The following is a 25,621-nucleotide window of genomic DNA, read 5'->3' as shown; positions in this document are numbered from 1 at the left end:
ATAAGCTGAGCAGAGAAGAGAAAGGCTAGATAACTCCACAGAGGAAAGGCGCTTCATAGTGTGCTGGGCTGCTCCATCACGAAATGCATCACTTAGAAGATCTTAGGAAGCCCATGCATCCAAAGCTGGCCTGGTGTGGACCCTGCTTGTATACTGAGCACAGGTTTAACCAGCTCCCACAAGCTGCCACTCTTCTCACCTTCACACTGGAATAGTGTAATTACTGGGGGGAAATGAGAGAGGTAGGGCTGCTTCTTTATGAGGCTTGAAGTGTTTGTGGAATTATAATGTAACATTACATGCTGACTGTTCTTGTAAATAAAGGCTGCTACTGCTGAACATTTGCTCCCTGCATATAACAGCTAATGGTGTGCAAATGACTGTATGAAGGCATACTCCAACCCATTACCAGTTTCAACAAGGCCTAAGAAAATATTCTGAGCTTGATTCACATCACTGAAAACATTCTCCCATCTCTATATAAAAGCTCAAATTTTACCCACCACTTCTGCGTTATGCTTTACATTGAAATAGATCATAAATCATTACCCACTTTTGAGTGTTTTTATGTACATAAAATACATCTTCCATTCTAATAAACTTGAACAGCTCTTAGAGGTATCTTTCCACAGAATTTAAAATAGGGTCGAAACATTCCTAAGGGCTGATAATTACTTACAAGGCTTCTGCAAGTGTCTGTGAAAGTTTATGTATACACACACACACAGAAATACATAGGCGCATATGCATATGAATGTGTAAGCATGGGCAGCCTAGCCAATAAGTGTCCTTTTCATAGTGTATTTATACAGTTTCCACATCGACATCATAGCTACATTAAAATGGTGTGTGTAATGTACATATAGCTAAAGAATTACGAACTTCTGCAAATGCCTGGAGTCAAACTCTTGTCATTGCTCAGACTGCTGAGGGTCACGCAGCTATCTGAATGGTAATGACTGGTAGCACACCTGGGGACCCTCACAGAAAGGGTCTGTTGTGGCAATAATTGAGGCATCTTCCAGTCTTAGCAATCTCCCTGACTGTGCTTTCCGAGACATTTCTCCAATCACCTTTACTCTTCATTGCTCTCTGTCTTTACCAAAATCAAGTAGAATGTGAAAAGGTTATTATAGAATATTCATTTTAAATCTCAAACTGTCAACCTGGTTAATGCATCTCAGAAATACAAAAGATGGATCAATTTAATTCAAAACAGAGTTCATTTGGCTAAAAATTTAAGGTATTCATGGAAGAAACTATATTATGTACTTAAAAAGTTTGGCTATGGATTTTGTCATCCGCTCTATTTCACATAAACCAGAAGGTTATAATCCTGCATTTGGACACACTCCTTCAAGGAGGCTGCCAGGTCTGTTGTCAGAGATGGTACAAGGTCACAGCAATACACTGAGCTCTAATCCCAAACAGTGGTGACTCCATGACTACCATTCCACTAAATCTTTAGCACACACATTCCTAACGTGTTAATTTCTCAGGTTTAAACATTAAATATTCATACTTGGCTATACTAAAAAATATTACCATTTAGAGTTAACTCCACTCAGAGAGTCAAGGCCAAAGCAGTTTCTGAAACATGTTAAAGTTTCCAGATAAACATGGCTGGAATAAACACTCCATGAACACGTACGTACTTTCCCTCACACAATAACCTGGTAACGTAGCATTCTCCATGGGAGGATTCTCCATTCTTTTGCCAAGTAAGAACAGAAATGACAAAACCAACCTTTTTTGGGTTTTTGCACATCCAACCAACACAGCATTCAAGACATATTAAAAAAACCTGTAAACTGCTAAACCTAAGGTAAGAATGCATCAAGTCAGTACCATCTTCCTCAGTATGCAGTTTGCTGAGACCTGCCAACAAAACTGGAGAAATTCTAACATCTTCACTTCATCCTGGCCATTCAAGACACAGTTGTTAATCTCTATATTGTAAAGATGTAGTTCTTTGTAAAGCCTGGCTCTGAATCGTATCACTGAACTGATCAGGTAGAAGATAACCTCCTCCTACTACTAAAAAGGAGAAGTGGGACAGACAGAAGAAAGAAGAAACACAAATTTAGTGAGCCTGCTTTATCTGAACACATGGGCAGAAGGTAGCTCCATCATTTCTGCCGCTGTTCAGAGTTGCACAGAGAGGGTGCAGAAGTGGGAAAAACGGTCCATTATTTCAGCATTCATTGCCATTTCTCAGAAATCTATTAGCATCAGTGATCTTGACCAGATTCTTGCCAGTTCCCCTCTATAAACACAGGTAGACACTGCCATAGGCTGAACATTGTTTTGCATAATCAGGCTTACATGCTTGGTATTAATACATGCATTTTCAGGTTATCAACATAGTAAAAAGGCCAGATAATAATGACATCATCATCACCATGACTTCAAAAAAAGCAGAAATGGTAAAACAACAGGATGCAGAATGAAACTGTGCTGGTCTACTTTTGTTTAATTTCTGACATCAGAATTATTTGGCCTCAAAATACTTAAGTAGCTATTTTTAAATAATAAGCTGCCCACTATGGTCCAGGCTGAATAAATTCCTTGCACATATGTTCATCTCGCATTGCTCCATGACAAATGATTTAAAAATTCAAGTTTGAGGTCATGCCATCTCACCTACACATTTCAGATGACATTGCAAAGCCTAGACAAACCAGTTTCGCCAATACTCCCAGAAAGATCAACTTCCTACCACAAGGTAAACCAGAAGAAGAGAAGAAGGAACTGTCACCAATTCTTCTTTTCAGCTTTGTCATCCTTTTATTGAGGTAAAATTCCTTACACAGGATATACCACAGACTATTTTTGCAGTGAATTAAATTCCACATCCCCCATATATACCCTGTCAGGGGAACCTAAGTACATTCTCGGACATTTTACTAGTGACAGTGAGATCTAATAATGCAATTAACAGATATTAAAATAAGCTGGTTTGCTTGGAAGCAATTCAGGCAGCCTAAGCAGTCATCCCATTTATTAGATTGAAAAGCAAAACACAGTCAGACACTGAGAATAAAAACAGTTGTGTGATACACCCATGGAGAAGACAGGCTCTTTGGAATATCACCACAAATTCTGTAATCAAAGAGGTTAGCAATGATAAGCCCTCCCTTTTCATTAGTGTCATAAGATTACAGACATTTGCTAAAATAATCCTTTCTAGTGTGTATTTGCACTGAAGTGGGATTTAGAAACAGTTAATGTTAGTTGCAATTCAAGCTGTATGTAACTCAGCTAGGAATTCTTTTCCAACGTTTAATACATTTCAAAAATACCTCTAAATTGTAAATATATTCCTGTAAAAATATCAGTCCCTTTACAAGATACTTCATTTGAAGCACTGCATTTTTTTTGTTTAGCTCGTATCAATTTTTTTAAGTATATCTGAATATTAAAACTGAAAAAAATATTCTAATAACAATTATCTTCTCTTATGTGAAAGACAATCTTAATATCCTACGAGAATTTTTAATAAAAATTAGAAACATTACTTTCTAATTTTACGAGTTTCCTGTTTAAAAAGTATAGCTATGTCTCAAAAAGAATAACATACAATAAAAAGCAGCATAATCGCCTTTCACAACATGACAAACTTCTTCATCTTTGTAAAACATGGTGCTTACTACACTACTAAAGGTACGTTCCTATACTGTATGAAAAGTTTTCATTTCCATTTATAATCTTTTCCTAAAAGACACAAGTTCAAACTAACACTCTAATTGTTAAAAAAAAAAAAAAAAAAGGCAGCTTATAGCAACTTAGTATACTTCTTGGTATACAGCAGTAACCACATCTGGCTTAGAACACACTGTGAGCGTAAGTGAATTTATTCTGGGTCTAGCATGAGAAAAAAAGTGAGACAATTCAATGACAACGACATTTGTAGAAAATGTAATTGCTAGTCAAACAAATTCTTACAAAGCACCTTTAAAAAGTTAGCAGTGGTTTGGTTTTGCCATTTTAATTATATAAAGTTCTGTTAAAACCAGCTCTATAAAGCGATCCTTAAGTATGAGACATGTGACAGTTAGTTGTCAGAATAAGCGTCAGGAGCTGAATCTATCAAATTCATACGGGTATACCACAAATCATTATATCCTAGGGGGTTTCTGATTCATCTACAGGATTCAATTTCTGTGAGCGTGTGCAAGTTTAACACACTGTAGATGTTCAGATAAATAAAACAACTTTGAAGGATAGGTTTCCACTATTTCTACTTTGATAATTATTCAAATTACATTGCAGTGATTTTTTTTTAAATACTGACATGCTAAAGGGAAAACAGGAGAAACATAAAAGCCGTAACAACTATTCTTCTGTCAACTGCAGATGCTAATTCAGACTCACCACAAAAGTTTTATCTCAGCACTGATCTCCCCATAAAGTTTTCATCATATGAGAGGGATATAAATTTTATCAGATGCAAAGTTAATTGGGAAGAAGAATAAATGGCTGAACTGCCATTCTAAGCTTTTCCCATGAAAAAGCACACACACAATGCGGACACACCCTTTCGCAAAAACACGCTAATTCGTGGAATAAAAGGGAGATGAAGAAGCCGGAGCGCCCTCAGCTCAGGAATGCCAGGAATCCCCGGAGGAATGCGTGCGGGCAGGCAGCCGCGGCGCCCCCGACGCACCGCGATCTCGGCGACCCGCGGGGGGCTTCCCGCCGGCCCGCCCAGGGCGCTCGGCCCGCGGAGGGGGGGGGTGGTGTGCGCCAGGCCCTCAGCGGACAACGGCCCCGCCCGGGCCGGGCAGCGCGAGTTCACTTGAAAGCGAAGGCCGGCAGCAGCACCTCCGGCTGAGGCACCGCAACCGCCGCTTCGGGGCAGCCGCGGCCGGTACGCGCGCTCGGGGAAAACAGCCCCCACTCTTCACAACCGCGAGAGAAAACTAAGCGATATTCAGGCCTTATCGGAGTCTGTTCCCCCGGCAACTCTCTCGCCCCTCCGCGGCCCTGTGGCAGCGCTCCCCCCTCGCCCGCCCGCCCCGCGGGCGGTAGAGCCGCCGCTCGCCAGCGCAGCCCCGAGGAGCGCTCGGGGGGGAAGGCCCCGGCACGGCCGGCGCTCCGCCAGCCTCCCTGCGCGTTACCCGTTGGTCACGCAGGGACAGCCGCGTTGTTCTCTCCTCACGCCCGGGAGGACTCGGCGTCCTTGGCCTTTGGAGAGGAGCGTGTTTAACGGAGCGAGACGGAGGAGGAAAGCCAGCGGCGCAGGGCGCCTCAGAGCGGGGAGCCACAGCCCTCCCGCCGCGGGCAGCAGCCCCCGCGGCACCACACGGCGACATCCCCTGGGCCCACCGCGCTCCGGTCAGGTCGCGCCACAGCCCTGTGCGGGCCCGGCCCCGGCCATCTCGGCAGGGAGAAGCGGGCGACGCGGTGCCCCCCGCCCCGGCTCCCAGACTTCCCGTCGCGACCGGCGGCCACCGCCGCTCTCCTCACCCGTCCCGAGCCGACTCGCCCGCTGAGGGGGAAATCGCCGTCAACTTCGTGCCGCTCTCGCCGCCAGCCGCGCTCGCCGCCGGAGCTGAGCGCGGACTGCCCGCCCCCTCCAGCGGGGAGGGGGTGCTGGGGCCGCGCCCGGGCCCTGCCGGGGAGGAGCCAGGCGGGGGAGCGGGGGGGGGGGGGGGGCGCTCCCTCAGGTGAGCGAGGGGCTTCCTCGCGCGCGCGCGGCCGTTTCCCGCCCGTCCCCGCCCCGCCCGCGGCCGTTCGGCTACCTGGAGGCGCGCGGGGGTCTCGTCAGGCTGGAGCCCCCCCCCCCGGACAGACACCTATCACCCGCAAATAGAGGGGAAAACCACCCAACTCCTCCTTTGTTCAGGCTGCGGCAAGCGCTGCCGAAAGGGGGTGGCTAGAGCAATCGCCTGAAGAAGAAGCCCAGCCCCGGGCCCAGGTACTGTCAGCTCGAGGCCACTTGACAGTCGGGTTTGTTTTCCCTCGCGAGCGCGGCCCGTCGGCGCGCGGAGGCGGCTTGGCGAGGCTCCCGCCGCGGCGGGGGAAGAGCTGAGGCAGCAGAAGGACGGGGCAGGGCAGGCGCGGTTTGGAACGTGTGGTGGAGGTAAGAGGGAAGGAGCCAGGAGCCGGGCCGCGGCGCGCAGTCTGGAGCAGACAGGGCAGCCTGCCCGTAGTGCTCGGAGAACGACGTCACGAGCACCCCTGGGCACACCTAGGCTGTCTGCAGCGTTTTGGATGATTTTCTTCAGCTAGGCTGGAAATATCACAACAAGGTGTTTGCATATTTCCAGAATGTTCTACATATATAGTGAGAACTGAAGTGCTGCCACGCTGCAGCACGTCTCTCTTCCATGACGCACGTGCGAAGGAAAGCTAGGTGCTAAGGGCTTGTGGTTTACCACCGTCATACAAAAAAATACAGTGACTACAAGCATCTCACAAGAATTGGGCCTCAGTTAATTTCTTCCACCCTCAGAAATTTGTTCTCCAGATTTGAACCACCTGAACCAAGCAGCATTGCCGGAAAAAAGGTTATAGTGAATATACAGGGAGAAAAACACAACAAAATGTGATAGATCCATGTCTAGAACAGAGAAAAGCAGGGCAGTGAACACGAGAAAGAAAAGTTCAGTATATAAGCCATGAAAGCCACTTACAGAGGTGTTCTACAGGCAGAGTACGGATAGGCACACATCCTCTTTCCAAATCCAGTAGTGCTGGAGGTCACTGCTCAAATTTCTGTCAGAGCTGCTCTGCTACCTGTTACGTGCCTCTCAAAACAAGCCCACGTAGCAAACACTATTCTATGGTATTGCATATAATTGTATGGATTTTCTGTAGAGAATACCCTGTCTTAATTAGGCTGTATAAACAGCAGAGGTTCAACCAGAAAAGTAACTGTTCCCAATAAAGCATTAATATTGACACTTCTGGGGCACTGTATCCAGTTTTAGGTTCTGTGCTGGGAAAAAAAAAGTTAAAGTTCACATGAATCTACGATACATCAGAAAACTAAGTGCATCCTGAGAATTTTAAAAAACATGTATTTCGGTAGTATTCCTAGTCAGTACCATAAGGATCTATTGACAGCTGCAAGAAAGAGTCAAAAGCAAAACAAGGAGACAGAGAAGCAGCAACTGACAGCAACAGCTTGTGATAAAATACTATACTGATGGCTGATCAGTAGAAAGCACTGTAAACTGTGGGAATTGGACAAATTATAAACAGTTCAAAAGAGGCAGCTAGCAAGGTGTTTGCAGACATCTAACAATGTTTTCCTTTGCTGAGAGGATATAAGTATTAGATGTGACAGGAGCTATAAAGACTTCTGTTGTGGAAAAATGCACTTCTACATAATGTACTAAATTCATTCTCCTTCAAAATGGTTGTTGAAAGGAAAGTCATAGATGTATGGATTCTTCTGCCTTTGGTATTAAATTGACTTGTCAGAAAAATGCTCATGAGACAGAACAGCCCAAACTTGTGTTGCCATCTTGATCTACATATTTTGCCATTTAACATTTGCTTTTCGTATACATTTTTTCGCATAACCAGAGGCCATGACTAGTCTTGGAGCTGTTTAAGTAAAAGATTTACATAGTTTGCCTAGTTCCTTTCAGTGTAGTTTTCAGAAAGCACATGAAGTTTACCTCCCACCCTCTCTAACTGGTAAAACCGAGAAACATTTTTTTTTTTCTCGGAGTTACATGAGCTATGTATGTTCAGTTGAACTCACAGACACACGTACATATGGCTATATTTTATTACAATTAATGTGTGAAGAAATATGCTGACAGTTTGTTCAGCCTTGTATTGTAGTTTTGTAATGTGAAGGAATTGAACTTAATAGAAAACCTAATACTTCATTAAAGAGGTGTATACACCTATAATTTTCAGGTTATTGTTAGAGGTTAATTAAAACAGGTGTTAATCAATGATGTTATACAATAATACCTTTCCATTGCATTTAGAAGCAAACCAGAAAAAAACATAAAAGATTAATTTCTTGCTAAAACAACCAGGCTATGATGACTACTAGTTATTATTATATAGTCTATAATTAATTTTTTCATGATGCATTACCTATCAGGTAACAGGTTAGGAGACAATTCAATTGCTATCTGGCATGCTCAGCATTAAACTGCTTAGAAAACTGTTCTCTTGTTCTGTATTGTGTTTCAGAAAAATTGTTTCATACGATAATTAGGCCAAGGCATTTTTCTTTCTTTTTTTTTTTTTATTTTATTTTTTCTATTAAAGGGAAGGGAAAAAAAAAAGAGAGAAAAAAAGGTGGGACCAGTACAACTGCTAATACTTTTATATTGGCTGTGAGCATCCCAGACTGAAAAGGAGAGCTTTGACTGGATTTTGATTCAAAGCTCTATCCTATACTTTATAAGCCGTTGAGGAAACTTTAATGTGAACCTTTAAATTTTCATTAAAACTGTAGTTTAAATCAAACAGTTTCTTACAGATCTTTGGCATATCCTGAACATGAGTTTTAGAAGTACTTGGTATAATAATGCTACAAGCATTAATACTTTGTTCACTAAGAGCCATAGTCCAGCTGGAATACTGCAAAAGTACAAGGTTGTCCAGTGAGGTAAGAACTTTTTGGAGGAATGTATACAAACACAGCAATAAGCTAAAATTGCACTGAAGACAGAGTTGGGTCATACACAGAGTATCATCTCTGTGCAGGCTACCATTTCCTTTCCCACCCCTCATTCACTTTTCTCTTCCTCTACTTTAAATGAAGGCTTTGGTCCTTGTTTACAAAACTGACTCGACACTATGATTAATGCCTCTCTGTCCAGGCAGTGTATTATCAGGCAGTTGTGAAATACAATACAAAATGGAGTATGCAGCTAAAGCAAAACCAAATAGTAATGCCCTAGCAGCTTGTGCTGCAGATTAATTGCAGCTGCTAGCTATTCCAGCACACCTCCAGTACTGAATAGCACTCCCTAGATTCAGCTCTCCTTTTGCATTGAGTCAGGCTGTATCAAAAGCTTGGTTTATTAGTGCTATGCTTGGCTCCTAGCAAGATGCATCTCTATCTCTTTCTCTGCACTGAACTGAATTTTGACACCTTATTATAGTCCCCTGATTTCCTTGCAGGAAAGGATCTGATCTAATAATCACAGTGGAAGGGGAAAAAAAAAGTCTTTCTCACAGTACATAATTACGTTGAAACACTGCTTCTCATTCATATTTTACAATACATATTGCAAATTTTCTCAAATTATTATAAAAGACTAGATGTCTGTTGCTTAAGAAATAAAATTATCCCTGTTATTACTGTATTCAGTAAGGTATTGAATAGATATTTTTATCTATTTCTTATTTCAAGAAACACAATCTTCAAAATTCAGGTCTTTCTAGTCTCCACCATTATTTTCATTGACTTGTATTCTCAAAACATTTTATCTTATTTACAGAGTTGATTCTAAAATTATATCTGTAAAATTGGATCTCAACCATTTAAACAAACTTATCAAAGCACTTTTGAGTTACATATGGGCATGAGAAAGTACTCTTTTATAAAAATCAGACCAATTTGGCTGTCCTGGAACACCAAGGAACAGTTCTATTTTAAATATTAAATTATTTTCAGAGGAGGATTTGGGTTATTTGAAGAAATATAATTTTACACCCTTACCAGATGGTTTTTGATGCATGACCTCTGTTTTTTAACTCAAAAGACAACTAACCAGAAAGGGAGGCCCTTCATCTTCCACCTTTCTTATTTTTTCTCCCCTCTTTTTACAGTGGCATTTCTTTCTTTCTTTATTTCCTTCCTTCCTTCTTTCTTTCCTTCTTTTTTCCTCTCTCATTTTTATATTTCTTTTTGGCAGTAGCCCCTGTCTTTTACATTTGTCATCTCTTGTTCTCCCATTTCTCTATTCTCCCATATACAGCTGTCAAACACACAGGGTACTGTTGATAAAACCCAGAGCACTAGGTTCCCTCTATCTCTAACTCAAGCACGCAATGTGGAGAGGTGTGTAACAATATTTTAAAAAGCCTGAATAATCTCAGCCATTAAGGTAGCTATTCAAGAACATATTTACATTGCAGGAGAATAAGATGTGGTAAATAAAATGTATAAAATGACAGATGAAATTGTAGAATGAAAGATTAGTATTTTCAGATGTCTTCAACAGGGGAAAATACCTGGTTTTACTTTATGTTAGATAATCCATGGTAAGGGAAAAGCTAGCAGATGAAGATTTAAACCGTAGCTTTTCTTCTAAGGAGTTTAATTTCATTTTAGTTAGCTCAGGTTTACAAATGTTCTTCCTCCTGAATATAAGACTGTACAGTTATTAATCTTACTTATGTACATAGAAATCAAGAATGAGATAAAATATTCAAAGGTACAAGGTGAGATGAAGAGAAGATGTCATTGACTTTAAAAGCTCTTGAGGGGAAAATACAATACAAAGTTTGATCACACATAATATGATAGTTTCAATATTCACTTAACAAATAATATATAGACTAGTAATTAAGTGAATAACTAGTACTGATATGAACTTTAGTTCAAGGTTTTGGACACTGTTCTATATCTAGCCACCACGAGACTTTCTGACCTCCCATTCTTCTCCTTGGACAACTTTTGGCTATATCCACATTTCTTGCTTCACCTTAATGACACAGCCTTGCTCCAACTAGCCTTACTCAAGTAATCCTAGCAATGACAAAAGAAGTTTTTCCAAGAAGAGCCTGCAGAAATCCTAGGTACTACAAAGTGCATCTACGTTAAAGTTCCAGAAACCATTGTAACTGTTATCTGCTCTGCTGAGGTCTATGTAGCTGCTCTTGGTCAAGTCCAGCCTGCTAGGATTAGGCTGTGCGCACACTGTAGGAACAAACCGGTTTTTTGGGAATAGCATAGAGTGAGTATCTATTTTTCACAAATATATAAAGTTAGTAATTTGTGGCATTGTCAATGTATTTATTTGAAGAAAGCTTAAAGGATACATTGTTTCAGTCATTGCAAACAAACACATTGATTAATTTATCACAGAAATAGTAATGTAGTAAATTAAATAGCTCCTATGCTCTTTATGCATGTAGCTCTTAAGAACTATTGCTCTTACCTATTTTATAACACCCTCAGTATTAGGACATTGTGGAGCTCCATGAAGATATAGATCCACACCAAAAAATGCTTTACAATCTAAGTGGACAAAATATTTAATCACAAAAAAAAAAAGAATACAGAATGTGCTATGCTGAAGCCAAAAACGTGTATCATGGCAAGATAATGCAGGGACTTTCTGAATAACTTAACAATTCTGTCTCTCATCCCGAAATAGCATGGATATGTGTAATGTTAAGCAAATTAAGCATTTTTGATGTATTTAAAGTTTAACCTAACACATAAATATTTGCAAACTTAAGGCCTAAATTCTTAAGATTTGCATCCAAAGATTATGTCCTGGAGACAGAATATATTCTGTCTCTCTCAGAAATACTAATTTCACATCTTGTTTTACTTTTATTTAAGTAGCTTTCTTTTGTTTACAATGTATATCAAAGATTATCTTAGTTTAGGGTATGCTGGCAATTTAATATGTATCTAGTGTACCAAGGAAGACAGCACATAAGAACAAAATTAGTATTTTCATTTTTTAAAATGTACTGTTGATTAAAAATATAGCAGGACAAAGTTTTATTTAGTTTAATGTATCTATTAATTAATCCTTTTAGTCACATGAGATGCAGACATTGCATCTTATATTCAGTTTTCTTCAAAATGTGAGTGTGTCTGATGAGAACTAAGGCCAATACCCAGTAAAGAATTTAGACTCCTAATTCCCACTGAAATAAAATTATTTCAATAGAGAGGTGAAATGTTAAATATATTCTGGGGTTTAGACCCAGGTAACTTTTGGAACAGAGATAAAATCCTCACTATCGCATGTAAAAATAAATTATTTTTTTCTTATAGGCATGCATGGATATCTTAATTATTGCTTTTTCTTTTTTTTTTTTTCTGCTTTTGGACAAAGATAAGGAAACATTTCCAAGCCTATGGAAGTCTAAAGCAGCATCTGATCCAAAGCCTTTCTCCTAACTTAGTTTAGGTATGTTGGCCAGTATACTTTTATGATGTTGTGCAATAGCACCACCTGATGGCTACAATCATTTTAACCGTTCTGATCCTTTGACTAACATACATCTGAGTAGCTTGAAAATAAAGACCAGGAAAAAAGGATTGTCTTTAATATTCTTAAGATTGTTTTTATCTCTAGCCACTTTTCTTAATCAGGTGAGGTAATATAATTTGAACAGTTTTGTGAAACAATATTTTAGAAGAGATATAAACGTTTCAGTAATGTCCCGTATAAGAAACTTTGAGGATTGACTTACAAAGATGTTGATCCTTCCACTTTAAAGGTAAAGCATCACTTCTGATTCACCTGCAGTATTTTAACTAATGATGCACTGAAGACTTAAGAAAATATCTGTATCTTTGCAAATCTAGGCAAGACCTAGAAAGACAGGTTAAGAAAGATAGGTTTTAAAGGGTTGGAATTTCCAACCTTTATAGGTTTGTTTTGTCAGGACTGATGCAGAAAACTGCTTAAGCATGTGCTTAACTTAAAATGCCTTCCTCAATCCTGCTCATTTCAATATGACATAAACAGTTATTCAAAATTAAACATGGAAAAATATTTAGGGCTGAACATACCACTTGGAGACAGAAGCAGGGAAAAAGGAGGGAAAATTAATAAGTGATCTGGAAATCCTTTGCGTTTTCTTTTTCAAGGGGTGTATGTATGGGAAAAAAGGTAGCAAAGAGACATGCAACTTTTTTTTTACTCATTTGGAAGGGTGGAAACCATAGCAGAATAAAGTCAACTCTCTCCTGACTGAAAAAATATATCCAGTATATATTTAAAAAAATAAATGAGCAACAGAAGACAGACTTAACTTATTAAAAAAAAGAGTTACACTGCAATAACAACAAATTGTACTACCATAGTGTCAGATTCACCATGTCAGGAGCCAGTAGAAGGGTTTGCATGAAATTGAGAGGTTGCTGAAAAGAAGTAGTATATGAAGACCTCGGAGGCACACTACCCTGTCTCTCACTTTGAAGCTCCAGGAAGGAACTGTCATTTGCTTTATGGGAACTGCTAACCAAAACCCAACATCAAGCAAGACATAAGTGTTTGCACAGTAGAATGTATGTGCATGTAATAAACATTTCATGGAGAATTAAATTTTTTTTTAATTTTTCAGTTCCACTTGTTTTGCACAACTCTTACAACTTGTACTTGTTTTGCACAACTCTTACAAAAAGTATTCTGAGAATTAAAACAAAGAGCAAACAAGCAAATGAAATGAACTCAGGAAAACTAGTTCATCCTGGCTTTTACAATGGTTTATTCCTTGCTTTCTTTTGAAAATAACAAACACCGTCTTGTATAGGTTTCCATTTCAGATCCCACAACCATCCATTGTCTAAGAGAAGTTTGCAGCCTAATTATGAGTCAGCCCAGAATACTTAAGGTGTTTTAAATCCTCAAATATGGAGGCTTCAGTGATGAAATAGGTTCTATCTTTGGCATGAGACTCATGCGAAGTCTGCTTATCTTTACTGGGGCTTTTAGCACTCACAGAGATATGTTAATATAGATTTGACACTATACTGATAAACTAAACTGATACTCCAGTTTTCAGTTAATACTGTTTTCTTTAGGTAGAAGAGCTTTTCCTGGTTAGATAGTATTTTGTGACTGTAGAGGGTGCTCTTAAAATACTGGTGATGGTAGTAATATATGGCAATCAGTTTCTCTTTCTGTAAAGCTTATCAATGTTAGGATGTTTATATTTAGCAAAGAAAGTTGTTGTACAGCTAGTGTGTTTTATTTTGGATGTGGGCAAGACTCACTATGCACATTTGTATCCAAATACATCCCTGGAAGCTTTTCTGGATTTAGTTTATTTTTGCAAGTATGTTTCTGCCAAACAGTGATAGTATCTTCTGAGAAAACTATTGATGCTGTCTAAAACAAGTTGAAAGAAATACTAAATAGAGTGTATTTTTAGCTGCAAGGCTGTTCAGAGTTGGATAAGAGCTTATTGTTCCAAAGAAGTAATTTAAATCTTCACAAAAATTCTTTAGTTACATGAAGTTGATGCTCCCACATTGTCCTATCTGGAATTCTGTTGGGAAGGATTTAAATTTCTTTTACTTTGGTTTGTCTGTAGTTTGGTTGATTGCTCCTCCATACTCCCAAGCTACCTGTTTTTTATACTTCTCTAACTGAATTAGTAGGGGGAAAAAATCCTAGATACAATAGACTAAATCAAACTTTGTCCTCCTATATTTTTCCCTCAACCACTCAAAATATATATTTTTTTTAATATAAAATTATGTGTTCCCTTCAGTACAGACAAGAAGTGATTGAGTTAATTCTGTATGTTTGAGAACCTCTTTCCAGAAAGGGTAAAGTCTATAAGCCTCAGAAATATAAGAATTTTATTTTAATAATCAGAACTTCAGTAAGACCATTTTAGGGCAGTGTGAGGAGAGTTAACATTTCTGAGGTCAGGACCTTTCCTGTGAGACCACAGCTAGGCTATGGGCTTCTTTCAGTACTGCTCTGTCAGTCCTGGATGTGATGAGGTGTGATCTTTGACTGACGTGACTGCATCTAAAAAAGCCTATACCATAACATACACTTATAACAGCAAAACTACACTTTCTCTTGACAGGTTGTTATGCTGGGAGGAGATGAAATATATGCTGCAGAAGCACAGTTTTCCCAATCTAAAATTTTCCTAACAACAATTACTCTGCTTCTTCTACTGGATTTGCGTACTTACCTTGAGAAGGTACTCTTAGACATGAACTCAGAAAATAAGACTTTCACCAGTGGTCACTCATTTGAGATCTAGGCATCATATAAGATTAACCCTCTTTCAGACCAGGTCTACAGAAGATATTTCTTATATATTAGAGTGTCACAAAGGCTCTGACTCTTCACCACACTTTTGTGAGAGCTCTACTGTAGGCTCAGTTTAGAGCATAGAAGTCAGTGCAGCATGCTTTGTCTGGGGAAGCCTTCTGAGCTTTTTTCGGTAACTTGAGCAGCAACTATTCCAGGGAGATTTTGCCAAGATCACTACATTAGGAAACCTTTTAAGTGTAGACCAAGCTTAACAGATGTTTGCTGGCTTCTAATGAGAAGAACTTGGCCTGTTCCAATCTCCAGTTTCCACATCAAATTCATCACTCTATCAACTTGCAGATTAGGGTATGTCCCTTAACACGTTTGTACACCGTATTATACAAAGGGGACTTCATGTTACCTAGGACTGTGATTGCAGGCTTGCCATGTGAATAGTCAAATTAAATTCTGTCTTTGTGAGAGCTAGCAAAATTAACTATCCCCTTGCATCAGGCAAGCCTCTTCGACAGAAGAGGTAATACTGTCTGAGGTCCGATGGTGGAAAATATTTCTGATGCGAGTCATGTGACAGGGGAACACAATGATAGGTCGAAGACAAGGAGTTTGTCTCATAGGGCTTTCCTTCCTCAGGATTTATTATTAAGTAGTAATTTGAACAAACAGAAACCTAACCCTCCCCTGACCTTGAGTACACTAACTATTAAGATAAAGTCATGCTTAATTCTCTTTCTATCACAGTATTTCTGGTGGGCAGTGTTCTCACTTCCATAGGAGGAACTGAAAGTGTCTCACCTAAACATCCCTTATACTGAGGTTCTTAAAATGGGAAGTTAGAAACGCAAATCTAATACCCTCAGTAAGAGTCAAGACTTGAACACAGAGATCTGCTGGTCACTAATCATCTATTCCCTGAGCTATTCGATAAAACAGGTAATACTTTTCCTCCCCTGTTTTGTAAGAAAAGGTTGGCATAAATTAACTCTAGGAGAGAGTTCAGAAATGTATTTTGGAGAATTTCACATCTCTACAGGTCACATTAAAGGACCAGAATGTCAGAAAGAGATGGAACTCAAGACCCATCACCCTTTCTTCAGTCTTTAATAATGGCCAATCTGGGTGTAACCTATCAATTTTGGTCATTTCTGTGGTAGATCCTCTTTCCCCCAAGTGTGGAAAGAGGCAATGCATTTCATTATGGGTTGGAGATTCCACTATGCAGCAAAGCATCACAGTACCAAAGCCTCTAACCTGTAGCCACTTACAAAAATTACCCAACACATTCTAAATTGATTCTGCCTTTACTGGTTCACTTTTTTAAAGCACACTACAACTCTAGAAAATCTTAAAAGCTCAGAAAAAAAATCTTGCATTGTACACTGCTTGCATATTTCAAGCAGTGAAAGCTGTAAATGATGCACATGTTGGAATGACAATAAGACAAATGGAAGCTTTCATTGGGAAAATGCAAACCAGAAGACAGATAGCTTGTTTTGCTTTAGGCAAAGCATGAATGCAAACATTTAAACTGGAGAAACTCCCCTTTCCTTCTGTGGCCCCTCTGAGCCATTACATTAATTACTTGGAACTATTTACTTACTTCCCTTCATTTAGGCCCCAGGTGCAGACACTCTGGATACTGAAAATTATTTTCATTCTTTTCACTAGAGTGAAAAAAACAATATATGGAAACACTCATCTTCTTCTTTCTGAAATCCAGGAATGTGAGGAGAGAGGGCATCCTAATATATATTTTGTGCTTGCCTGTTTTTTGACACCCCATAACAAAAACATGAGAGTGGTGGTGGGGCAGTGATGTTTCTTTTTCAGAGTACAATGAAATTATTTGTTTAGTTTTGTTGCAATAGCAGGGTCAGCTGGCAGTGTTTGCACTTGTGTGTCTTCTAACACTTCACTGAAGAGATACCCCTAATCTTTGAAGAAAGACAAATATCTCATTTTGCAAATGTGCTGACCTGTGCTTATGCAGTGGCTCTGACAGCCTTCTTTTGTGATCGGAAAGTTAGCCTGTCTTTGAAACATGTCCTTAAATGCTGACCAGCCAAATCCAGGCATGCACTTTTCCATATGTGAAGCTAGAGAATTAATGGAGGCATTAAATGTTTAGAAAATAAACAATCACATTAGAAAATTTAAAATAAAAAAAATCATCACAGCGGAGGCTTAAAACCTAAATTTTTAAATTGGCAGCAAAGAGGATCAGTCTCAATATCTATGATTCTTTTTGGCAAGATGACCATGTCCCAAAGCTCTTGCTTAGAGTTTCATTTCCAACTTCCTTCTGGGGGGAAAAATGAATTAAACCTTTTCTTGTGCTCTTACTGAGAGGTTCTTCTGCTCTTGATTATTTTGGGATAGAAACAACAGACTGTGGGACACTGGCTGTATAGATATCTTTAAATAATTATTAACAAAATCTATGGCTATTTGCACAAAGTGTATTCAACTTCTCCCTTCCCAATAAAGAATATCGGTCAATCCCAGGGTAGCCCAGGTCATCAAGGGGTGGCTACTGAGTCTGGCTCCCCCTGTCACAGCTGCCTGGCAGCAGGCCCACCCTCAGAAACAGCCAGCTGGCTCTGCTGTGCATTTCAGCTTCCTCCAAGTTTGCATGTGGACCTGTAAAGCAGCTGAGTTTATTTTGCTCGATTGGCTTATTTGTTGTCAATCCAGAGAGTTTTCCCATTGCTGTGACTGCTGATGATGCAGTCAGTTTGCACTTGGAGTTTTCAGCATGGCCTCTCTGCTCTGTCATTTCTGCTGGTCTGCACTGGCTCTTCAAAAAATCAGATCTGTTTCACAGATTTTGTTAGTTTTCAAATCAGTTCAGCACTTCTCTGTTCTGATCCTATTGCTTGTCCAGATGCACAAGTTTCTTTTCTCAATCTGCTAGCTTCTGGCCCCTAGCAGACTCAGACTGTGAGAAAAACGAATCCTTCCTCTGCTTTCTCTTATATTCCAACTGCATACCTGTGAAACTATACAAGCTACTAGGGTGACTCTTTATTTAGAAGATGTTGTTAGAGCATAGACACCTATGTTCATCATTAATGATAGATATTGAACTTTAGTCAGAAATAAAACTCCCTCATAGAACTGTGACCAATAACAATGCAAACAAAACCAACCTGTTCTATGTTCATCTTCTGATGTTGAGAAGGGTATACAAACAAAACTTTGAATTCCAGGGTGTAAATCTGTGCATTCAAGGATTTTCAGAGGCAATCTTAGGAGTAATTCACTGTTAAAAGTAGGAGAGTACCCCAAGAACAAAAAGATTATTTCCTAGAACATTTGTCTTTCTTTAAATTAAAAATGTGATGTATGCCCAAAGTATGCAGAAACTTTCTTTCTATTCCCAACTAATAATCAAGTATTTTTCTGGAAAAAAAAGTTATTTGGCCTTGAGAATATAGTAAGAAGATATTGTAATTCATTTAACTATTAAGTCATATTTTCAATTTCATTAGATTAATTAATATCCTGTTGCGTTTAGTTACCTACATGAGGGAAAGAGATATTTTGTAAAACCCTATTTTGTTATCTGATCTTTTTTATTGTATGCTGTCTTCTTATTCAATAGGACAGCACTAAAAATATTTGTAGTGATATTCATTGCTTTACGTAACCTCATGATTTTAGTTACTTACAGTCTCAGCTCAGCAGCACAAGTTTTCACAAATCTGTCACATGAAAGTCTCTCCAAATGGTTTTTAATCACTCTCAACTTCTGGACTTTTTCTGTGATTGCAGTATCCTTACTGAGCTGTGAATTTGAATGAGGAAAAATGGTCTGTTCCCAGACTTCCATATCCAGGGGAAATGAAGACCTTGTTTTGAGTCAGCGGTGGCCTCTCTAAGCTGGGTTACTGGTAAGTGCAAGAAAGATCATTACTCCAGCTTCAACCACTCCTCTCAGATTTAAACAATGGTATTCACAGGCGTAGGAAGAGACATTCAGCTGTTTGAACAGCTATTTCTGTTCACTTCTGACAAAAGAGTGTCAAATCAGGTGCAGTCATGCCTACTGGCTAGGTGGTATAACAACCACTTAGTCACACAAGCCACGGCCATCATCATATCTTCACACTGCATACTTCCTTGTAAAGGCACTAACAAATTTCATTCCAATGCTCTTCCAAACCACACTAGTTAACAGTCATCTCATTCAGTGTGAATTATTTTGTATTCAGCTGGACTCAAATTCATCTGCTTTAATAGGTTCTTTGTGACCTTCCCAAATCTTGTTGCAGCTTGTCAGGAGCTTCTTCCATGAGCGTAGTCCATGTCAGCAGTTAGCACACTAAAATTTGCATGCAGGTAAATTTATTATAACTGAAGCCTAGTCAGGATGGCATCTGAGCTTGTGTCCAACTTAGGTGGGCAGAATTACTCAGTTACTTGAAGATAATGATACTATTCCTGCATAAGTACTTTCTTGAAATGGGGCCTCTATCACCTGTAAGGATGAGCAGCTGCTGAGTTGAAAAAGATTTAAACAAATCCTCTGGTATGGAAATCTGTTTTGCATTCCCTACTCAATGTCTAATACTCAACTAATTCTACCTATACTGCATTCACACATTCTGATTCTAATTCCTGTTAAATATGGTGTCTAAAAACTCAGTCAGGATCAGTATGGAAGTATATAAAGTAACTATATTTGGGAAAGAGAATTAATTTTAAATTGTAATGTTGTGCTTGAGAATTAGTGATTGCATTATGCATGAAATCTGTGTGATTCATCATTATTCCTGCTATTTCTGATTTTTGCTTCAAATGGAATTGGGATTGATTGTGAAGAATGTTACTGAATTCTTCTGTTTGTTTAAAGAGGTAGTTGGAATTTTTGAGGGATGTAGAGTGTTATCACTGTCACAGTATTTGAGGGCAGGAAGCTAAAGAGACTGAGTGATGCTTTCTCATAAATCCAGTGTTCTTCAGGCACAAAGACTAGGGAAGGAAACAATTCCTTCTAATTAGGAAAGTAATTTTAAGCAGAAAAAGATGTAAAAGCTTAAGGACTGTTCTTGTCAGAGAGATGTTTCTAAGAAGAATTAGGGCAATAGAGGATTATTGTTTTGTTAAGCCTTTGATTGAGATCTCAGGCTTTCATCAGTTCTCTAGCAATGCAAGCAAGAGATCTAAGGCTCAAACCCATCTCCAGAAAAGAGATCTTGGAGAAATAAAATAAAATTTAAAAAAAATAAACTAAATCAACCCAGACTAGGATTTAGCTTTTGGGTATTTATAACTCCCAGTTGAAAGCCAAGGGAAAGCTCTTCTGTCATCACCCTGTTCCTTTTAAAAACAAAGGGGGGAAATTTTGCATTTGATTTCTCAAAAAATAGTGTCAGTTATTTGAGAAATTCTGGACCAGAGCATGAAAGACCCTTTAGAGGCAAACTCCAGAGCTATTGTTTAGAGGCTGCCCTAAGTATAATCAAGATTAAAGCCTTTAATGAAGGCAAAGCTTACTTATCAGATCAGATCCTAGCATAATGGTCTAGCATGTGATATTATTCTGTATAAGTTACATAACTTTTTGGTTTAGAGCATACTTTACCTTCAGCAGCACAAACAACATTTTTAACCTGTTCAGATCCTTGAGAAATGCAAACAGATTTGAAGAAAAAAAAAATTAGTAATTGTTAACTAAAGAAAATCAAACCTTTCTGTGACTTGATTAAGATGAAAGCAAGACAGGAAAACTAATAAAGAGGATCAGAGAACCTGGAATAAATGTTGACAGGCTTGTGCACTGGCGCTTTAAAATCACATACTACTAAGCATTAGCTTTCCGCTTAAGTATTTGCCCACAAGATTGCCTTTCCCTAGTAAAGGCTAGAGATTACCCACAACTCATTTGTGTTTGCAGGTTTTTTGCGAGTATGTGTGGGTACATCCTACCATTTATCAGCCACAAATGCACTGAGGTCACAAGTCCCCTGCCTCATGAAAAGATAGTGAGCCAATTGAAAAACAACTCCCTTCTCCCTTGGCGCATCTGAACATATGGTGGAGGAGTAGTATGCTTAATGTTGAAACAGTCAGATCTGGGAAGAAGCTAAGCAATTAGGCAAAAAGTAGGTAATAAAACTTTGGATATACAGAGTGATGTAGTTTTCCTGTTTTGACAAAAGAATATGTGGACTACAAGTTCAAGCTTTTTAGGGTTTCTCACACACTGAGAAATAAAGTTTAAAAGTTACAATATTACAAGCTTTAGTGGAAAAATAAAAACAGAAGCATGACCCTAGTCCAATGTGGAAATGTCTTAGAGCTTCACAAAATCATCAGCTGAATATAGAGTGCTGGTGTACTCAGCATACAATGATGTAGGAGCATTGTATCATCAGGGTGTTTGTTACTGTCAGAAGGCATGACAGAAAAAAAGGTGGTTGCTTGACTCCTTATATGTCTAATATAATGTGATCTAATACATCACATTAAAGAATTGTTTATAAGTTCCACAATACAGGCTTGTAACAATTGCCATTCCACAACTTACAGATACATTCTGAGTATGGGTGATGCTGGCTGATGTCATGCCATCTGTCTCATCTTTTGCATTGACATGAAAATACGGTGCCATTTCCTGCAGTTCAGACTGCTTTTTGCTAGGACAGATTTTTTTTTTTTTTTTTTTTTTAATATTTACATGTAAGAGTTAAACTTCTCACTAATCTGTTCATCCTTTTGCACAGGGAAGCTGCTACTGTATCTTGAGAAAACTATCATTCTGTATAGCCTTTTCCAGGCTAAGGAACTGCTATACTTTCATTCAGCTTTAAAAAGAAAATAGTCACTAAGAATTTTATACTTAAATGCAGACCTTAGGATTTTTTTTTCAAAATGATCCTCCAGAGAACACAGTGAAAACAGTGTCTCTTGGGACAGCAATGGAGGAGCTTTCACCAGCACTGGGAATGCAAATATTCATTGCTTCCACAGCCAAGTAAATGCTCGCTATTTTGTGGCACCATATATTCAATCAAACTAAAATTACTTTTGATCTGCACCCCCCTAGAAAAAAGTCACATTCCCTGCTGAATATTAAATTGATTCTGGTTAACCAGGAAACAGTAAAGTTAGCCATCACAGAGTGCGACTTCATTGTCAAATAAAAGGACATTCTTCTACTGCATCATGACATGGTCTCATACTGATGTAAATACTGTAGTAGAATGAATAGCAGCACTTTTCTGTCTGATTAAGGCTACGAGTTCAAACTTTTGCATGAGGAAAAGGCCAAAGGAGAATGTTTAAACAGTACTCCTTAAAACTAACTTTCCTTTCTGCATCAGATATATAAGCTAATTAATTTTTTGTTATATTCTTAACTAACAAGCTGGAACGAGGCTTCAGAAAGTTCCTCCTACCATATTTGCACAATGAAAGCATAATACCCAACAAGGAAGTGTTTCTGTAGCTGGAAGTAGGGGTGGGGGGCTGGGGGAGACAACATTGAGGTAGAATAAATGGAACAGATCTTTTTCTTCCTCTTCACCAGCTGTACAGAGTGCTGAGATGGAAAGAGAGCGCCACATTCAGTTACTTCCTTCCACAACACACCAAGAAGGAGGGTACCCAATTTTGTTGTCCAGTTCCAGAAACAGATGTAGTTTGAATTTCTGTGCACACAGCCATGAGTGCATATGCAGATATAGGCATATATGTATGTACCCTGCTTATTTCCACATGCTCATACTTGATTGAGAAGGCCTACCTGTAACTTTTTCAATCACCTACAGCCTGTAAGCAGTTCAAGCACAGCTCCAGAGCCAGGGTTATGCTTTGTCACCGGAAGGGCTGTGATAATGCATGATTAATCCAAATCCTTGTGAAGAAGCAAGACAGCTGGGACTACTAAGCCTGGCATCACTGGATTGTGGTGATCAAGTTGTGCACTGGAGTAGAGAAACACCTGGAAGCCATTTCCTGCTTGTGAACTGATCTCCCTCCCCCTTCTTCTCAAAGATAAGTATATGCAATGTGGCTTTTGGCCACAGTGAGTTTTTTTGGATTTGTAATGTCGGGAAGGTTTGCTTTAAAGGCACAAATCCAGGTCTTTCCTTACATATAAAACTTCAAAAGACCAATTTTTTCTCTCTGATGCTTTTTTTTTCTCTTCAATTTCTTCTGACTTCAAATTTTTCTAACTCTGAAAAAGTCTTTGCATTTTCATCTTGAAACTGGCAAATGCACTTTAACAGACTAGAAACTGCCTAGGTACTGGCCTAAGCTTTCACACTGCAAATGCCACTGATCGTTGCTTTCTAGCCATACCTCACTAACATACAACAGATTAAGATTTCCACACACACCCCCTACACTCTTACATACTTTAAGTTTCCTTGGCTGTGCAAAGTAAGTGCATACTTTGTCCGTGAGAATGCCTTTGAGCAGTATCTCTTTTGTCAGTTAAGTTTTTCTTGTGCATTGTAATTCTTGCCAGGAGACATCTCCTGACTGTTTTTTTGGTCTCTAGAAACATTTAATTTGGCAGAATGGTCTCTCTGTTTTAACTGTTGGGTAAGGTGTTGGTCCACCTGAAATCAACAGGAGCTACTGAATTCTAAGATGCCAGAATTTTTCCCCGCCTGTCTTTAAAACCACTGAAGACTAGAAGCATGCAATGCTTTGTCAGTTTGAAAATGCTTCAGCCTTTTCTTGATATTTTCTGTGGAACTGTTGGTCTTAGAAAAACTAATAGAGGTGGAACACTCTCTGTATTTCTGACACAAATTTATAAACAATGTCCAAATAATTAATTTTCTTTTTGCTAAAAGAAATCTCAGTTTTCATAACTTAAGTCTAGAAACTTTTGAAAACAAATAAAAAAAAAAAGAGATAGCCAAATATTAGGAGACCAATAAAAATAGTTTTGTTAAGTCTCAGACAATGTGTCACATAAATATTCTTCAAGGGTTTGAGAAAGTTACTTTTTACCTAAAGACATCTGTTTTAATGTACAATTCATTAGTATTACATTATCATACTGTTGCAGTAGTTGTAAGATTTTAATAATTGATTTTGATCTCTTAACCAGTGATCTATAACTGCAAAGTCTGAATGCAGGCTTAGCCTCCAAGTCTTGCCAGGGAAGGTAGGACTTCATAGGAAAATCACATTCTCACTCTTTAGAAATATAAATGGAAGCATAAAGTATCAGTGGTCAGAGTATAGCAAGGGCTGGCTCCTGCCAAAGGAGCCAAACATGATACTACAGCCAGCATGACAGAGGCCTTACCAGCCAGGGCCCTGTCCCACAATACCAGAGCAAGAGAGCAGGGAAGGCTCAGGGGAGGCAGCAGGGGTTAAGCCAAAGTCCAAATACCAGGCAAGTTTGCGGTGGCAAGGCAGGTCCAACATCAAGGCAGGTAGGCGGTCTGCAGGTCAGGGTCAGACTAGGAATCATCAGACAGGACCACAGCAACAGGCAGGGTCGAGATGAACCTGGCGAGTCAGCCCAGCTCATATATGATCAGCAGGGTCTGTGGCCAAGCACAGGCATACCTAAAACATAGCTCAGGCAGGGACTGAAGGCCCCGGGGTTAGCTTAAATGAAGCCTCTGGGCCCGTGGGCAGGGGTGTGGGTGGAGGCCCCAGGTGAGGCTGGTCAGGGCCGTTAAATCCTGTTGGTGCGCTCAGACCCCCTGACATTAAGTCAGTAGAACATCCAATCTCATATTTTCATGCATAAGCAAGAAAAGGGGAGAATTATGATTGTGGTTTGACCTGTACTGCATTTTCTGATCCCTGAGTGCCTGATTTCTCAACCAAGATATTACAGTAATGCTATGTCTACCCATAGTTTATATAAACATAGAGTATGTTAAACAACTGACTTACGATGTGATACTTTTGTTTCCACTGAATTCTAGACCATCTGTGCACTAAAAACTTTCTAGACTTGGAAAGAAGATCTGATCTGTTCAGTTCTTTCACTAAGTAGTTACAGATACTCCTGGAGTATCCTTCTGTATGTACTTTGACGTTTATATTTCATTCCTTTTTTTCACTGCAATTAAGCATCTGTTGGATCCCAATGCGTGGTTGATACTTCTGTACTTTTGAAATGTCTTCTTTGCTCATCTTAAACCTTTAAAATTCTCTATTTATGTGCTGTTCAAATTATGAAAATTAATGCAAGGCTTAGAGTTGCTATAGCAGTGTTTCAGGTCACCTGATTTCTGAGAAACAGTTTGGTCCATGTCTATTGATAAGCAATGTTTCCTTTTTCATCTTTCCTAGCTGAGGTAACACATACTGCTATCTCCTATTCTGGGACACAGAGCAGGATGTCAGCAGCATTGCAAGATACAATTTTAACAGGCACTCCGTACTTCTTGGAGTAACTCCTGATCAGTGTGCAAAGTGTCCAGTTGGCTAACTGTATCCCCCACTCTATAATTAACAAAACGCACGATTCTCCTGTTGGCAGAGAGAAGATTCAAAGCATACCAGCTTCTACCGAGTTCTCACTGGGAAATTCAGGCAGGAGGGATACATTTCAGTGCCTCACATAAAGGGATTTGATCCCAGCATACTGTTTCAGTAGTTACTGTAGCACAGTCATTTACTTCCTTAGTTCTGGCTGGCCAGAACTAGAAGCAAAAGAGAAACAAGAGGTTTTGTTCCAGGTAAAAAGAAACAATATGTAAGAAGTTAAGAGTACCTGTGCT

The 25,621-nt window shown here is 39.3% G+C and overlaps 1 protein-coding gene across 4 annotated transcripts in view; it reads right to left on the bottom strand.

The window, feature by feature from the left end:
- The window catches only part of CGNL1 (cingulin like 1), a 65,853-nt gene extending 60,288 nt beyond the window's left edge, over positions 1-5,565 (bottom strand). For all 4 annotated transcript variants that reach the window (XM_075045371.1, XM_075045372.1, XM_075045370.1 and 1 more), the window contains exon 1: positions 5,470-5,565. The gene's annotated coding sequence lies outside the window, so the exon portion shown is untranslated. The remainder of the gene's footprint in view (positions 1-5,469) is intronic.
- Between the last annotated feature and the right edge of the window lie 20,056 nt (positions 5,566-25,621).

Source organism: Buteo buteo, chromosome 13, assembly GCF_964188355.1.
Source record: "Buteo buteo chromosome 13, bButBut1.hap1.1, whole genome shotgun sequence".
Taxonomy (NCBI): Eukaryota; Metazoa; Chordata; class Aves; order Accipitriformes; family Accipitridae; genus Buteo; species Buteo buteo.
Note: the sequence above shows the minus strand (reverse complement) of the source record. Positions and strands in the feature narration are given on the sequence as shown.